The following is a 13,027-nucleotide window of genomic DNA, read 5'->3' as shown; positions in this document are numbered from 1 at the left end:
ATGAGTGAATCACTAGGTGACCTGCGAAGGATCCTAGAGGGTGCTGACCATATGGTGCTCGGGCTCTAGGTCGCCAAAGATACCCACACGTGCATCAAGGAAGATATTGGAACAAGGAGTAAGAGTTGTTTTTTGAATTCGAGCATGGATCTGGTTGATTGACCTTGCTGGTCCTTAACGAACGAGTCCATGGCTCTTTTATATGGATCTGTTGGTTGATCTTGCTGATCTTCAACGGAGAGTCCATCTGGATTTTTATAAGTGAATATATTGCCGTGTACTATGAGCTAGGAGCTATTAAAAAGGCCCCTGAGGACAGGTGGTGAGCGTTTTAGCTACCAATGATGCCATAGGTACACCGATGAGGAAATGATTGGAAATGAGAATTCAACTGGATATTTTGGAGGATTATGATTAGTGATATTATGGTTTCATTAAAAGCTTGTTTTAAAAAGTGGTGTGACTATCTTGAAGTTTGCATGAAGCGCCAGTTAGGGGGCTTGGGAACTCTTTTCTCTAGTACTCGGGACAAAACCTAACCAAATTCCTAATTGGATCCCATCACTACAGTGGTTGGGCGGTTGGCTAACCCATGGGACTAGATGGGGTTAGGTTGGACTGATGGATCCCTAAATTGAGACTCAATTCTGTTATGGTACGATAGATGAAGTAAATCCTGGACAGTCCTTGTTCTATGGAAAAGAATCAACGGTTGTGCCTCTCGAAGATGAGGAAAAAAACGTTGGTCTCTATGATCCAAGTGCAAGTTTTTTTCCTTGATCTGACCAAGTGACTTACAGGTTCGGTTGGATCAATTTGGTTGCTGATGACCTTGACTACATTAGAGTAAAAATATCCGGGAGGAATCGCACGTGCTTTCCGGGTGAGGGAAGTTTTTCCGAGTTCGGTTTTGGAAGAACTGAGGGATTAGTCTCTTGTTCGGATATCCATGGGCGAGGCCCCGATGAGAGGCTCTGTCCCGTGCTAGGAGTGCTACTTCTGCTGCTAGCACCTCCAAATCCGCTGCGTGGAGGAGGCAGGGATCTTTCTGGTATCAGAGCAAATTGGCTAAAGTGGATCAACCGAGAAGCCAAAAATGTCAAAAATTTATGAAGTAGTAGTAGAAGGTTGTAATTATGTGATAAAATTCATACAACTTGATATTCAGAATGAGGTTCATAAATAGGTAATGGGTCTTCAGGTGGAAGTACCACAATTGTATGGAATCCCTGACTTGCTTGAGGTCTAGACATGATGGTATTTACCTTATAGTTCCAAGGACCGTGACTACCCGTATATACCGAGGGTATAACTGCAGCACTTTAGTGGCAATATATACGAGTAAATCTAAGACCCTGAAATTATGAGCAAAAATGCAATCCAGATGATGAATTTGAATGTGGTTGATATGATTTTAAAATTTTGGTTGAGAATTGACGAGTTGATTTGGATTCTGATTGAAAAATGATGATTCCTGAATTTTGGTTGAAAAGCGATAAAGCTGAAAAAAACCACAATGAGGATGAATGGGACGAATCCTAGTGATGATGATAATAACCGGAATGATAGTTATGACTTCAGTGTAACATACCCATTGTAAATAACAATGTACTTGCTTCAGAGTTGAAAAATATAACTTAGCTTGTCATTTTTCCGATCAAAAAACTTCTATTTTTGGAAAATGAGCCATTTTTGCTTAGAAATTTGTAATTTTGAATCCAAATTTGAAATCTACGCGTAATTTTACGCTTAAAATAGTTTTTTCTGAACTAAAAACGGGCACCCGAAATGGATTTAATTAAGCTTTTAAGCCTTTAATCTGCGAACTTCCGACCAAAAATAGTAACTATCCAGGCGTCTAATCAACGAACGGAATACGCCCCCATGGTCACGGGGCAAGGCCGGACATTTCCGTCAAAAAAATATTTTTTGACCCCCCAGACGACGGCGGGCGGCCGGCGTGGGCCCCACCCACGGGCGCCGCCCGTGAAAAAAACCGACAATCCGCCCGGGACACCCAAGCGTGTACACGACCTAGACGCACCCTCCAGCACACCCCTACACGTACCCCCTCCTCCCAGAACCCTCTATCCACAGGTGTCGCGCTCTCTCTCTCTTGGGGACACCTCCACCCCCATGTGTCACACTTTCTCTCTCCTCGAGACACCTCCACCCCCAGGTGTCTCACGCCCACACTCTCTCCCGGACACCTACACCACCCAGGTGTCACCTTCCCGCACCCGGACGTCCACCCTCCAGCACCTATAAAAGGACCCTCCCAGCCCCCTTCTCCAGACAAGCCCCCAGCAAGCCCCTACGCGCAAGCCCTCTCTCAAGCTCTAGGACATGTCCTACACTCTTCCCCCCCCCCCCCCCCCCCCCCCGTGTGAATAGACTTAAAGTGTGCCTCTCCTCCAACCCTTGCCTTACTCTTCCCTAGGCCTCCCTAGACGTACACTCTTCTCAAGAGCTCTCCAAGTTAAGGACACCCTCTCAATCCCCCCCCCCCATATGCGGCGACTTAAACTTAGGCTAAGAGGTCGTTCCTGCGCATAAGCCCAACAAGCTTTTCCTACCCCAAACGGACTCCGTTTTCGAATCCGTTTGAGCCAGTAGAATTCTCTCTTTTCTCTCCACGCTCCCAACCTCTTATATTCACCTCGTTTTCTCTCTATCCTCTTAAAACTCTAGTGCTCCTATGGCGCCGAAACGCCGTCGAACTGAAGAACCACGCGCTGCCCAAGGAGGGAATGAAGCAAATCGCGTCCCTGCAATCGACTTCGCCCCTCTTGAAGTGAATAGGCATGAAAACGATAACCAGGTTGGTCATTTAACAAGTTTAAGTAAAAATTCTCTCTTATGAAGCTTAATGCAAAGATTCGAAATAATAGGAAAGAAACCAAGGTTAAACCCCTAGTATAGATGGCCTAAAGTACCTTATGGTTACTCTTAAGTAAAGTTATAGGAAAATAATCTTGCTTTTGAATCATTGTCTTTCCAAAACGATGGTTTTTGTTAATGTGTGAATTCATTGAATAAAGGCTATGTCTTTTTTCTATTGGATATACTGTTGGTTTATTGCTAACATGCAGGTACAGCTTCTCCCCCCCTTAGCTAACTCCGTGCTTGCCTGCGTAGACGGGCGGAGGATATAGCGAGGCCGGGAGTCGGCCCAGGGCAATCCCCTCCTATGCCACTGGGAATTGGTTTTCACCACCAGGGTGATGTATATATGCTGCCTAGTTCTGTGGGTCCAGGCTAGTGCGGTGACTTAACCCCCACCTCAGGAGGAGACGTCCCCTCCGAAGAGCGAGAGGGTTTCGTACAAGCGTCAGTACCTGAGGGGGTGACAGGACGGCTTGGCCCTCGTCGGCTGGCTGACGACGAGGGGAGACGGTCCGTGAGGTTTACCCAGCTGGTTGAGGCTGGAAGAACGAATTCTAGATCATCGATGTGGTTGTGGTTGTGGTTGTGACTGTGATTGGATTGTGGTTATGGTTATGGTTTGGACATGAAGTTTGGATTGGGATATCGGCCCGGTTTCAGGGTCTTTTGTAAATATTTTTCACTGTAAGTATGCTCGTTGATTTCAATGTTGTGCTAAGGAAGATTTTCTTTAAGGAATCAAGTGTAATTAATTAACAAAGGAATTTGTTTTTAAGTGTTTCACAGTGTGGTAGGACTTAATTAGGAAACAATTGAACGGGTGAGTGTGTGGAAAGTGGGAGAATGGATGCCCTGACGGTACCATTCTAAGGATGGCAGTCGGGTAGCTTTCTACTAGTCGTAACTTACGATATTTAGGGAATAGTAGAGTCACGAACAAGACTTGTTTTAGGGGACCGAGCCAGCGGCCGTGCCTCATGAATACGGGGGAAAAAGGCTTTGGCTTCCTTGAACCAAGTGTGGGTCTTGTTCCATCTCCACGCACATTTCGTGCTGGGGATTAGAATTTCCTTTAGGATGACTACGCTTCCCTTGCGAGATAGAGTTAGGTCCGTCCGTTTGCTCGTAACCTCGTATTTCTACGAGATCGAGGTGTCGTCAATCGGAAAATAACATGAGACTTGACCGCCTATCAAAAGGATTCCCCCGCCCTACGGGCCTTACACGTGGTATCAGAGCAGGTTTAGACTTGGGAGATTTTATATTGTATTCTCTTGTTGCTCTAGGAATTCTTGTTAAACTAATCTAGTTACGGCTGGATGCAGGAGGACGAGATGGATCCCTATTCTCGCTTCCTGGTATTCCAATGCATGTTCATGACTGCTTGTCGCTCTTCCGAATTCGAGTGCCGTGACACTATGATGCACATTGTAGACAAGCTAACCCTTCCTCTCTACACTCGCATTGGAAAGGGGATGGAACAGAACTGAGTATTGGCATCGTCGATCTACCTATTTCATCATTCGAGCTGAGCACGTCGGCAATCTCACCAATGACTTGAGGCGGATCCGATATGCCGAGATGTTGCGGATGGTTCGCCTGTTCTGGTTTATTGGCACTCCTCGAACACCTATGTCACTATCGATGGGAATCGCATGCTACAGAATCGTTGGGTTTATGATAAGGTGACTCAAGTTGTATCCCCTGATAGAGTAGCCGTTACCCGTCTTTCTAGACGAGGTTTACCTCCCCTACCAGAGACTTATCGAGTTCTTGAAACCATGGGAGAACCCCCCTACTTTTTCAATGCTACCACCGCAGATCTTTATTAGGTTCCCTAGAGGACTACCATGTAAATAAATAAGATTGGATTTAGTCCAATCCTTGTAAATGGCTTGGTTTACTTGTAAATGGCTTGGTTTACTTGTAAATATTAAAGCTTGGAATAAAAGGTTTTGATTTTCACACTCATTGTCTTATGTGTATTAAACCGCCTAAGTGACATGATTCTAAATTTAGCTTCTTATTGATAACCAGGATCGTCAACTTCTTGCTCCCAATGCATTATATACAGATACACAGGAGAAGAAGCTTGTCCTCAAACAAATGCAACCTCCCTCATTTAATGGGGCAGGTTCAAAGATTGAAAGGGATGCAGAAGTTTGGATAGAAGCCATGGACGATTACTTTTCGGCTGCTGGTACAGGAATTGGGAATCAATCCATGCTTGCCAGATTCCGTCTTACTGGGGACGCCAAACTTTGGTGGAAGCAATGGTGCCGAGACAAGGGCGTCACTGAAGATACCCAAACCTGGAGTGACATTAAGCAAGCTGTGAAGGGCCGTTATCTTCCCCCATCTCATGAATCTATTAAGATGAACGAGTTCTTCAGCCTCAAGCAGCTTAGCTTAACCTTGGAGGAATACTACTCAAAATTTGTCACACTTGGCAAATATGCTCCACCTATGTCGATCACTCAACAAGTGGCCCGATTTTGCCAAGGGCTGAATGAACCTTTGGATTCTCGCCTTGAAGCAATGAGGCCAACTACCTTGCAAGATGCTCTTACCCGAGCCAAACCTCTGGCTAAAGAAGTAAAGAGTGGTCAAGCAAAGAAGAGAGTCTATCCTGAGTCTAACCCAAGGGGGCGCCTTTAGAGGAATTACCAATCGAATTTTCGCCACAATACTATTGGTCAGTACCCCAATAATTTTGTCCCCCGCAGTTATGCTAATTCCACTTCAGAATCCTATGGGGACCAAAGGTGCTTTTATTGCAATGAAGTTGGCCACTTCCGGAATGAATGCCCCAAACTTGCAAGACCCTCTCTCAATCCTAGTGTCACTGCTGCTCCACAAGGCGGCCGGGTAGTTCAAGGTCGTGGGATTCCTAATAACCGCCAAGCTAGACGAGGTGGTGGTGGACGTGGTAGAGGTCGTGGAGTGACTGCCCGTGTCTGCTCTATCATTGGTGAACTGACTTTAGAGATGGAAGAAGAAGAGCAAGCCACCATTCATGCAGCTATAGAACATCAAGGACCTAATCAGCAGTTTTCTGTTATCCAAGCTCCGGCTACTTATCAAGGTAGATCTTTCCAGCTTTTGGTTGATTGTGGTAGTACGCATTCATTTCTTTCTCCAAAATGCTTGCGTAAGTTATAGTTAGATCAAAAACCAGCCCAAGCAATGATTGTTGAGTTAGCTAGTGGAAAAGAAGAAGTATCCCGACATTGTGTGGGAGATCTTGAATTTGAATTGGATGGTGAATCAACCCATGGGTATTTTAGAAGCTTACCATTAGGGATTTATGATGGAATCCTTGGTATGGATTGGTTAATTGCAAACAATGCTGACATTCACTGTGCTGAAGGAAGCATCACCTTTAAGAATAGTCAAGGACAGGTAGTATCAGCCCAGGGAAAAACAGGTAAACCCAAATTTCATTTGGTCAAAGCTAATCGTCTTCTTAAGGGAGTGCGCAAGGGCCAACAGATCTTCCTTGTCAAACTCAACAAGGTAGAAGAAAGCAACCCAGATTTAGAACCCTCTTGGCTCCAGGAGTTTTCAGATATCTTTCCAGAGGAACTTACAAAACTACCCCCATCTCGACAAGTAGATCATGGGATTGAGTTAATCCCTGGTGCTGAATCAGTTTCAAGGAGACCTTACAAAATGTCTCTTCCCGAAGCCATAGAGCTCAAGGAACAACTTAGACAGCTCATTGAGCAAGGATTCATTCGCCCTAGTAATTCCCCATGGGGAGCGCCTGTTCTTTTCCAGAGAAAGAAGGATGGCTCGCTTCGGCTTTGTATTGACTACCGAGGCCTAAACAAGGTCACTGTCAAAAACAAATACCCCATTCCTCGCATCGACGAACTTCTTGACAGACTTTATGGATCCAAAGTTTTCTCCAAGATGGATTTAAGGTCTGGCTACTATCAAATTAGGATCAAGGAATCAGATATCTCTAAAACCGCTTTCAATACCCGCTATGGCCACTATGAATTTACAGTCATGCCATTCGGATTAACCAATGCTCCCGCCACCTTCAACCGCCTGATGCAGGATATCTTCCGACCCTACTTGGATGAATTTGTCCTTGTCTTCTTTGATGACATCTTGGTCTATTCTCAGTCAAAAGAGGAACATGAGGAGCATCTACGCAAAGTATTACAAATACTGCACGAACATAAGCTCTATGCCAAGAAAAGCAAATGTACCTTCTTCACTTCCCAAATTGAATATCTAGGGTTCATTGTCTCCTCAAAGGGCATCTCAGTAGACCCTGCCAAAGTCAAGGATATATTGGAATGGCCACCCCCTAGGACAGTCAAAGAAATCCGTGGGTTTCTAGGCATCACAGGATGGTATAGGATCTTCATCAAGGATTATGCCAAGATAGCCGCACCCTTAACTGATCTCCTCAAGAAGGAATGTAAGATAGTATGGTTACCAATCCACCAAATCAGTTTTAGCCAACTTAAGACTATCCTCACCTCAGCACCAGTTCTGAAGCTCCCTGACTTCACCAAAGAGTTTGAGGTTGTCACTGATGCTAGTTGCACTTGGTGGTGTCTTAATTCAAGAAGGAAGGCCTGTGGCTTACACTTCTCGTAAGCTTAAATCCTATGAAGTAAATTATGCCACCCATGATTTGGAACTCCTTGCAGTTGTTCATTGTTTCAAGTTATGGAGACACTATCTCCTAGGACGTAAGTTTCTGCTTGTAACTGACCACCAGAGTTTAAAGTGGATCGCCCAATCTCAACATGAGGCAAAGAAGGTGGATTGAGATTCTGCAAGAGTTTGATTTTGATATCAAATTTTGTCCTGGAAAGGACAATGTTGTAGCAGATGCCCTCAGTCGCAAATCCTTCCTAAGTGCAATCTCTATGCCAAATAACCCCATCCTAGAGAAGGTAAAGCAGGTTTCACTTCATGACCCTGATTACCAAAAGCTAGTAAGCCTAGTTCACAAGGAGGCACCCACAGAAAAGGAAAATATATTGATCAAGGGATACACCCTCGATGATGAATGCCTCTACTTCATGCATAGGTTATGTATTCCCAAAGATCTTGCACTGAAGAAGATGATCTTGTATGAAGCTCATGATAGCCCCGTAGCAGGACACCCAGGTTATGCAAAAACCTTGAATGCCTTAAGGAGAAGTTACTTTTGGCCTGGAATGAAGAGAGATATCCTTCAATACATCAGACAATGCCTTTCATGTCAAAGGATTAAAGCTGAAAGAATCAAAATGCCCGGGAAACTCCAACCTCTGGACATTCCTCAGATGAAGTGGGAATGTATCAGTATGGATTTTGTCACAAGTCTTCCCACAACACAAGGAGGGTATGATTCTATTTTAGTAGTTGTGGATATGCTTACCAAAGTCACCCATATTATCCCAGTAAAGAAGACATTTAAATCTTCTGATATTGCTCGCCTTTTCATCAAGGAAATCTTTAGGCTTCATGGATTGCCAAAAAGAATAGTCAGTGACCGGGACTCTGACTTCACTTCAAAGTTCTGGACATCATTATTCCAGGCTATTGGAACACAACTTTGTTTCAGTACAGCTTACCACCCAGAAACAGATGGTCAAACTGAGAGAGTTAATCAGGTTATAGAAGACATCCTGAGAGCCTATTGTGGGCGTGAACCAAAGAAGTGGATTCAGTATCTCCCTCTAGTGGAATTCTCTTACAATACATCCTATCACCAAAGCATAGGGATGTCACCATTCAAAGCATAGGGATGTCACCATTCAAAGCTCTTTATGGTCAGGAATGTTTGTCTCCCTTAAATTTCTCTGACCCCACACTAAAGGTTGAAGCCTCTAGGATGATGCTTGAAGAAATGGAAGAACAAACCAAAGCTATTCGTAAGGATATTAAAGCCGCCAAGGATCGACAGAAGCATTATGCTGGTACCAAAAGATCAGAAAGAATTTTTCAGCAAGGAGACAAAGTTTTTCTTCGAGTACGGCCAAAGAGAAGTTCTTTATCTCTTGGAAAATTTAGGAAGCTGAGTCCAAGGTATTGTGGGCCTTATGAAGTCATCAAATGTTTGGGAAAACATGCCTACAAACTTCGCCTCCCAACCCACCTCAAAATCCATGATGTATTCCATGTAAGCTTACTAAAGCCATATGTGCCTCATCCTGATCATGTTCTTGATGATGAACAAATTGTAATGCCAACTCAGGGAGTCCTTGAAATGAGACCTAATAGAATCATCGACTCTAGAGAAAGAGTGCTTCGCAATAGAATCCTTAGGGAACATTTAGTGGAATGGAAAGATTACCCTGAGGAGGATGCCACTTGGGAGGAAGAGTCAACCCTCCAAAAGAATTACCCAGAGTTCGTGCCGAGATGAGGACATCTCGAGTTCTTTTAGTAGGGAAGGATGTAACATACCCATTGTAAATAACAATGTACTTGCTTCAGAGTTGAAAAATATAACTTAGCTTGTCATTTTTCCGATCAAAAAACTTCTATTTTTGGAAAATGAGCCATTTTTGCTTAGAAATTTGTAATTTTGAATCCAAATTTGAAATCTACGCATAATTTTACGCTTAAAATAGTTTTTTCTGAACTAAAAACGGGCACCCGAAATGGATTTAATTAAGCTTTTAAGCCTTTAATCTGCGAACTTCCGACCAAAAATAGTAACTATCCAGGCGTCTAATCAACGAACGGAATACGCCCCCATGGTCACGGGGCAAGGCCGGACATTTCCGTTAAAAAAATATTTTTTGACCCCCCGGACGGCGGGCGGCCGGCGTGGGCCCCACCACGGGCGCCGCCCGTGAAAAAAATCGACAATCCGCCCGGGACACCCAAGCGTGTACACGACCTAGACGCACCCTCCAGCACACCCCTACACGTACCCCCTCCTCCCAGAACCCTCTATCCACAGGTGTCGCGCTCTCTCTCTCTTGGGGACACCTCCACCCCCATGTGTCACACTTTCTCTCTCCTCGAGACACCTCCACCCCCAGGTGTCTCACGCCCACACTCTCTCCCGGATACCTACACCACCCAGGTGTCACCTTCCCGCACCCGGACGTCCACCCTCCAGCACCTATAAAAGGACCCTCCCAGCCCCCTTCTCCAGACAAGCCCCCAGCAAGCCCCTACGCACAAGCCCTCTCTCAAGCTCTAGGACATGTCCTACACTCTTCCCCCCCCCCCCTCCCCCCCGTGTGAATAGACTTAAAGTGTGCCTCTCCTCCAACCCTTGCCTTACTCTTCCCTAGGCCTCCCTAGACGTACACTCTTCTCAAGAGCTCTCCAAGTTAAGGACACCCTCTCAATTCCCCCCCCCCAATATGCGACGACTTAAACTTAGGCTAAGAGGTCGTTCCTGCCCATAAGCCCAACAAGCTTTTCCTACCCCAAACGGACTCCGTTTTTGAATCCGTTTGAACCAGTAGAATTCTCTCTTTTCTCTCCACGCTCCCAACCTCTTATATTCACCTCGTTTTCTCTCTATCCTCTTAAAACTCTAGTGCTCCTATGGCGCCGAAACGTCGTCGAACTGAAGAACCACGCGCTGCCCAAGGAGGGAATGAAGCAAATCGCGTCCCTGCAATCGACTTCGCCCCTCTTGAAGTGAATAGGCATGAAAACGATAACGAGGTTGGTCATTTAACAAGTTTAAGTAAAAATTCTCTCTTATGAAGCTTAATGCAAAGATTCAAAATAATAGGAAAGAAACCAAGGTTAAACCCCTAGTATAGATGGCCTAAAGTACCTTATGGTTACTCTTAAGTAAAGTTATAGGAAAATAATCTTGCTTTTGAATCATTGTCTTTCCAAAACGATGGTTTTTGTTAATGTGTGAATTCATTGAATAAAGGCTATGTCTTTTTTCTATTGGATATACTGCTGGTTTATTGCTAACATGCAGGTACAGCTTCTCCCCCCCTTAGCTAACTCCGTGCTTGCCTGTGTAGACGGGCGGAGGATATAGCGAGGCCGGGAGTCGGCCCAGGGCAATCCCCTCCTATGCCACTGGGAATTGGTTTTCACCACCAGGGTGATGTATATATGCTGCCTAGTTCTGTGGGTCCAGGCTAGTGCGGTGACTTAACCCCCACCTCATGAGGAGACGTCCCCTCCGAAGAGCGAGAGGGTTTCGTACAAGCGTCAGTACCTGAGGGGGTGACAGGACGGCTTGGCCCTCGTCGGCTGGCTGACGACGAGGGGAGACGGTCCGTGAGGTTTACCCAGCTGGTTGAGGCTGGAAGATCGAATTCTAGATCATCGATGTGGTTGTGGTTGTGGTTGTGACTGTGATTGGATTGTGGTTATGGTTATGGTTTGGACATGAAGTTTGGATTGGGATATCGACCCGGTTTCAGGGTCTTTTGTAAATATTTTTCACTGTAAGTATGCTCGTTGATTTCAATGTTGTGCTAAGGAATATTTTCTTTAAGGAATCAAGTGTAATTAATTAACAAAGGAATTTGTTTTTAAGTGTTTCACAGTGTGGTAGGACTTAATTAGGAAACAATTGAACGGGTGAGTGTGTGGAAAGTGGGAGAATGGATGCCCTGACGATACCATTCTAAGGATGGGTGGACCCGATCAGTCGGGTAGCTTTCTACTAGTCGTAACTTACGATATTTAGGGAATAGTAGAGTCACGAACAAGACTTGTTTTAGGGGACCGAGCCAGCGGCCATGCCTCATGAATACGGGGGAAAAAGGCGTTGGCTTCCTTGAACCAAGTGTGGGTCTTGTTCCATCGCCACGCACATTTCGTACTGGGGATTAGAATTTCCTTTAGGATGACTACGCTTCCCTTGCGAGATAGAGTTAGGTCCGTCCGTTTGCTCGTAACCTCATATTTCTACGAGATCGAGGTGTCGTCAATCGGAAAATAACATGAGACTTGACCGCCTATCAAAAAGATTCCCCCGCCCTACGGGGGCCTTACATTCAGCAACTCACTATGAGATTAGTGGATTGTGCTGACAGATTACTACTATTAACACTTGACCTAGTGGATCAAGTTAAGGGATGACAAATTAAAAACCTGTATAATTGAAATTCCCATGGAGGAATGTTCAGATGGGAACTTCAGTCTAATGGACCATTATTGTGTTAAGGATATGAATGATATGATTTGAATGAATTGTTATCTGATGATGAGTTCTATATAAGGGATCTTTATCCTAGGATTCTGTTGGGTTGACCAGACTATAAGGAACCCCAGAATCAGTTGGATCTTAAGGAAAAGAGTTGTCCTCCAACTGCGAGATGAGGACATCTCGCGTTTTTTAAGTGGGGTAGGATGTAAGATTCCTCCCTCCAGCTTTTGAGGTGTACAGGTGTAAGAACCTTCCCTTCTGATCTTATAATTATTCCCCTCTCTGAAATAAAAGAAAGATCTTGTTTTACCCTGTTTTGGCCTGGAGAGAGAAAATGTCTAGAAAGAGATAATCCAAAATTGAGATATTTTTGGATATAAAAATCCTCCTAGTGTCTAAAATGGTTTCCCCTGAAATGGAAATGCAAAAATGTATAATTGAAATTAATTGAAAATAGGTATAAAGGACCTTAGCCTAAGGGTCTAGATTTTAAGAAATTTTTGGATTATGGTCCAATTAAGGTTCCTATGGGCCAATAGGATCAATCCAAGTGTGGGGAGGAGATAAATCCAATTTATAAAAGAAAAATACCAAAAAATGAGTAAATTTTCACATAAGATGAAGAGTTGACTGAGTACAAGGTTTATTAGTAAAAAACTATGAATATTACTAAAAAAAGAGATATTTTGGGTATAATGATACATTTTTGACACCTTGGTAAGGAGAAGGGGTGCCTATTTCACACATGTGATGGAGTTTTTAACTCAAAAATATTGTGATATTTTTATCTCTCCTCTCTCCTGGATCAAACCAAATTAAAAGGGAGCCAACTAGGTCCAAATCTTATCCAAATTCAGCCAAACTGAACCTAGAAAATTCTAGAACCTAGTTGGACTTGGTTAGAGGCCTCCCTCACCTATAAATAGATCCTTAGCCCTTGGTTAGAGGCCTCCCTCACCTATAAATAGATCCTTAGCCCTTTGTAAAAATATATGTGAACTATACCATGCTAGTATTATACTAAAATAATGATATTTTCTA

Source organism: Cibotium barometz, chromosome 49 (assembly GCF_041138505.1).
Source record: "Cibotium barometz isolate CiBa-2024 chromosome 49, ASM4113850v1, whole genome shotgun sequence".
Lineage (NCBI taxonomy): Eukaryota > Viridiplantae > Streptophyta > Polypodiopsida > Cyatheales > Cibotiaceae > Cibotium > Cibotium barometz.
The sequence above is the reverse complement of the archived record's forward strand: the minus strand, read 5'-3'. Positions refer to the sequence as shown.